Source organism: Myotis davidii, unplaced genomic scaffold (assembly GCF_000327345.1).
Source record: "Myotis davidii unplaced genomic scaffold, ASM32734v1 scaffold41, whole genome shotgun sequence".
Classification (NCBI taxonomy): domain Eukaryota; kingdom Metazoa; phylum Chordata; class Mammalia; order Chiroptera; family Vespertilionidae; genus Myotis; species Myotis davidii.
The window spans coordinates 2,757,926-2,763,594 of NW_006292344.1; the positions used below are offsets into that span (position 1 = coordinate 2,757,926).

At 39.5% G+C, this 5,669-nt stretch overlaps 1 protein-coding gene and 1 pseudogene across 3 annotated transcripts in view; one reads left to right on the forward strand and one right to left on the reverse strand.

The window, feature by feature from the left end:
• Window positions 1–5,669, reverse strand: part of P3H2 (prolyl 3-hydroxylase 2) — a 166,078-nt gene that overhangs the window by 46,686 nt on the left and 113,723 nt on the right. The window lies entirely within an intron of this gene.
• On the forward strand, window positions 1,727–2,186 carry LOC107183417 (annotated as a pseudogene).

Genomic DNA, 5,669 nt, shown 5'->3' on the forward strand with positions numbered 1-5,669 from the left:
TCTATCTGGACATCACTTCTCTAGAGCCAACAGCCAGCTTCCTAATTGCTCACTACTGGAATTATGTCTCTGTAGCCATCAGCAGCCAGACCACATTCCCCCTCTCTCACCCCCGCCCCCCCCCATGCTACAAACTTGCAAATACTTGGATGTATTTGTCAAATATGATTGCAAAATGCCAATTAACTGTGGATTTGGGTTTTCTGCTTCTAAGGTAGTTTTTAAAAATTGATAGCAAAATAGCTTAATATAGACCTAGCACTGATTTTTCTGCTCTTGAGAAGATGAAAATTTCAAAACTTTTTTGTGTGTCTGTAGCTTTGTTTTGTGAAATAAAGCTACAGGCCCAAAATGCTTATCATATACAAGAAGGAACAGGCAACCAGACAATCGAGAATCAAAGCGTGGGTTTCTTTCCTGTTAATCTCATGGGCACCCATCTTTCCTGCATGGTTCGCAGATGGAGGCATGTGGACCAGGGAAAATAAAAAATAAATTTGGCCTTGCCTTGTTAAAAATGGTAAGGCTAACACTGGAGACAGTCTGGCCAAACTGATGATTTGGGGGGAGGGGAGGGCGTACTTCAGGGTCTAGTGAGCATATAGAAAAATGTCATTACTATTTCTAACATCTCCCTTCTATTCTGGTCTCCCATTTTGTGTTTATAAAGCAAATTTAACATTCCACCAAATCACTCCTCTGTGAGAAATATAAGAAAAGCAAACAAGCAAATCTAAAGCTTTTCCACTTGTACCTTTTTGGTATAAATATGCCACATTCCCCTGTGAAATACAAACTCTCTCTTACTCTTGTAAGGGTGGGGAGATTACGTCATAAAGTATTTCCAAACATTCACTGGAGCTCATGTAAAGGAAGGCACCATGGCTGGAAGCCAAGGGGAGTTTCACTCTAAAGACCCCTCATGCAGGGGCTTCAAGCAGGACTAAGGTCCCTTTAGGTATAACCCATCACACTGACTAATGGGTGCTCTTAACCTGACAGATCACATGATCTTATTAAAGAGGTAGTTTTGATGGCAACATTCTTTCAGTTTCATAAGTTCCTCTCCATCACATCTGCTCTTTATAAGCATTCATCCACAGCAATAACCTTCAGGCTGTACTATAAATTAAATATCCATGCCTATACACAGGTTAAATATAAATCCAAACATTCTCCTGTACCTTAGCCAACAGACTGTATTGGAAAGAAGTTTCAGACTAGGTGAACTTGTGAAGAGTTAAAGCTTGGACAAAACCTACTTATTGAACATATCAGATAGCATTAATGCTCATGTTATTTTTGCAGTACTTGCATTGGTCTTATGAATACTAACTTTCATGAACCATAAGTGACCAGGGCTAGAGGTTCTATTTAAATCATCTAGTATCACTGCTTCATTTACAGGTGGAAGAAGGATTTGCTCAGAAAATTAGTGGCAAGACAATGGTTACAATCTGCATCTTTTATTAAAACATTCACAAACATACATTTGGGACTTTAATTTACTATTTCTAAGTAGAGGTGAGTTTGTGCATATCTGGTCCATAAAAGAATGGTTTGCCATCTGAAGATAAAAACTATTTTCAACATGGTTCTTGACCTTTTATTAAATATAGTCCAGTAGGGCAAGGACATATTCACAAACTACTAATATCAAGAACTAAGGTTCTGTCTCTTCCTCTGCGCTGCCTACGGAGGTGGCAGCCATTTCCTACTTGGCACCATGGCTTCCCTCAAACCCCTTGTGAAACCCCCAAGATTGTCAAAAAGAGGACCAAGAAGTTCATCTGGCACCAGTCCGACCTATATGTCAAAATTAAGCGGGACTGGCGGAAGCCCAGAGGCATTGACAATAGGGTGCGTAGAAGATTCAAGGGCCAGATCTTGATGCCCAACTTTGGTTATCGGAGCAACAAGAAAACAAAGCACATGATGCCCAGTGGCCTTCAGAAGTTCCTGGCCCATAACGTCAAGGAGCTTGAAGTGCTGCTGATGTGCAATAAATCTTACTGTGCTGAGATTGCTCACAATGTCTCCTCAAAGAACCGCAAAGCCATTGTGGAAAGAGCAGCCCAGCCATCAGAGTCACCAATCCCAATGCCAGGCTGCGCAGTGAAGAAAATGAATAGACAGTTTGTGTACACATTGTATTTGTGTTAATAAAATCATAAAATTCTGCCATCTGGCAAAAAATAATAACTAAGGTTCTGCAGAATTAGAGGGCAGCATGAGTGGTTAACAGGCGACACAGTGCTATAAAAATTGAGATAAATTTAAAATCACAGTAACCTGTGTAGAAAAAAGACATCTACTAAGAAGGTATCCTGGTAGCTAACTGGGCTCAAATTTAAATAGGAACAAAAGAAAACAACATCAAAAAACAAACGGAGCCTAGCAGCCATTTCCACACAAGGGCCTCTCACTCTCATGCTCACTCCAACCACACTTCATGGAGAAGTATGCACTGAACACTGGCCTCTGTACTGAACTACCTGCCTGCATTGTTTCTGCCATCTGAGCCAGCTCTTTTATTTATTTATTTTTATTATTTTTTATTGATTTCAGAGAGGAAGGCAGAGAGAGATAGAAATCTCAATGATGAGAGAGAATCATTGATTGGCTGCCTCCTGCATGGCCCCACACTGGGGGTCAGGCCCTCAATCCAGGCATGTGCCCTGACTGGAAATTGAACCATGACCTCCTGTTTCATAGGTTGATGCTCAACCACTGAGCCATGCTAGTTGGGCTGAGTCAGCCCTTTTAAAGGAGTTCTTGGAATCCAATTTCAACCAACAGGATTGCTATATTCGCATGAAGAACTTCACTAATCAGAGCAGCTCCATTCTAACCAATCAGGAGAGTGCATTTTAGATCAACCAATCTTCAAGGATTTGGAATCCTCATTTGCATGAGGACAGACCAATCAGAGACCAGGGCGGGGACTTGTCTATATGAGCCAGCTACCTCTGGGAGCTCACTTTCCCTTTCCACTGAAGACCAAAAACTTTGTTTTCCTGGTTGAGTTGAAATACCAACTATGTCTCATTGGAGCAGAGTGGAGCAGACCAGTGCAGAGCGGACCAGCAAGGATCAGAGCAGAGCTGAGCTGTCTAGTTGGAGAGGGGCCTGGCCCCAGGGCTGCCTCACAGCCGTGCTATATCACAATAGAGCTGTTCCACAGCTGTGTTGTTTTCACAGATGTGCCTTGTCACAACTGAGCTGTTTCTGCACTGAATAAAGGTTTCTTCTTCACCACACGCCAAATTAAGGATTCCTGTTGGCATTGAATTGGCACCAACAAACATTGGTTGACACCAGGAAGGTTCAGAGAAAGTGGGACTGAGGCTTTTTAATAACAAAAAACATGTGGATATCTCTAATGCAGAATAGCGGGGAGAAGGGGAAAATAGGAACGACTCAGATGTTTTCACAGCATAGTAATTTGACTAACCTGGCTCAGTTGGAAGGTCTAGATTGCAGAGTAATGGAAAACAAGGTTGAACAGGGCTGGATCATGGAGATCTATGAACACTAAACTGAGGTGTTTTGATTTTTGTTCTTGGGAAAAGAGAAACAGATGTATCTACGTGTTAATGTAAGAGAGTGTGGTCATGAAAATCTCCACTGTCTCACTCCAAAAAGTATTCAAAAAATAAAAACTAAAATATTTGATGTAGCAATGAAAAACCTTTTAAGACTATTTTTTTTTTTTTTAGCAACTTTAGGTTCCCAGCAAAATTGAAAGGAAAGAACGGAGATTCCCAATATGCCCACTATCCACAGGCATAAGATTGTCCCATTCTCAACATCCCCAACCAGAGTGGTAGGTACATCTGTTACAATTAAGGAACTACACCGCACATCATAGTCACCCAAAGTCCATAGATTTCACTCTTGCTATTGTACATTCTTGGCTGTGTAGAAATTTATAATGACAGGTATATATCATTCTAGTGTCATATAGAGCTTTTTCATGCTCTAAAAATCCTGTTCTCCAATCATTTCATTCCTTCACACCTCAACCCCTGATCTTTTTACTCTCTCCATAAATTTGCCTTCCTCAGAATACCATATATTTGAAATTAAACAATATTGTGCCTTTTCGGGTTGTCTTCTTTCACTTTGTATATGCATTTAAGGCTCTTCCATGTCTTTTCATGGTTTGATAGCTCATTAATTTTTAACATTAAGTGTTAAAAATGAGGGCATGATCATTTATATATTAACCCTACCAGACCACTGTATTGATTTTTCTGTAATTTCCACACAAAGGTGGAATATTGGTGCTAGATGAAAGGTAGATGAAAGGTAGACCTATTTTCTACAATGTCTCCAAGTTCCATCTTATTCTAACCACTTGTTTGCATGTAACTAACATTTTTCTATATCATGTTGGCTTTTTCTCTTTAATGCTCAGCAGCCCAGGTATAGGGGAGATTGTCTGGAATATACCTCAGTTTATCCATTCAACTATTGAAGGACACCTTCGTTGCTTCCAAGTTTGGCAATTGCAAATAAAGCTTTTATAAACATTCGTGTGCAGGTTATTGTGTGAACATGAGTTTTCAACTCTTTTGGGTAAATACCAAGGAGTGAGATTGCTAAATAGTAAGGTAAGAGCAGTTTAATTTGTAAGGAACTACCACACTATTTTCTGGAGAAGCTTCATCATTTTGTATTCCCACCAGCAATGAATGAGAATTCTTGTTGCTCCATGTCCTTGTCAGCATTTGATGCTGTCAGTATTCTGGATTTTGGCCATCCTAATAGTGTGTAGTGGTATCTCATTGCTTTAATTTGCATTCCTTGATGATATGTGATATGGAGAATTTTTATATGCTTATTTACCAACTGTATATCTCCTTGGTGAGGTATTAGTTAAGGTCTTTGGTACACTTTTTAGTTGGGTTGTTATCTTATTTTTGAGGTTTAAAAACTCTTCGTTTGTTTTGGATAACAATTCCTTATCTCAAATGTGTCTTTTGCAAATACTTTTTCCTAGTCTGTTGCTTGTCATCTAGTTCTCTTGACATTGTTGTCTACAGGTTTTTTTTTCTTTTGTTTTAAATACTGTATCCTCACTTCTTTTAGTACACACTAGAAAAGTTATTGGTTTTTCAGTCTGTTCAGCTTTTCACTGGTACCTGTTGTTAGGATGGAATGGCAACACCAAGCTTCTTATATGCAGAACCAGGAATCAGGAGTCTGAAATACTTTTCATTTCTCAGCAGGCAAAGTGTATGAGAATGAAGATGTATTATTGACTTGATAATCCTCTCTCATGGAAAAGTTAGCCTGCTTATTGTAGGATAAACTGGAAGCAAGTCCTCTGGTGTCTCTTCTTATGAGGCATTGGTCCTATCACGAGGCCCCACCTCATGTACTCCTCTAAACCTAATTACCTCCTAAGGGTCCCTGTGCAAATACCATCACACTGAGAGTTAAGAATTCAACATATAAACTTGAGGGGGAAGAGGGACAATTCAGCCCATAGCATTAGCCAAAGACATGTAAAAGTTAAAGATATCCTTAAAATTCAAAAACCAATCAATTAGGAATACGATAGAAACAACAATGTAAATCAGTACTTTTTTTAGGCGACTCCAAAATTTGGTTGTGGATTGGAGTAGCTATGAAAAACCTTTTAAGACTATATATTTTTTTTT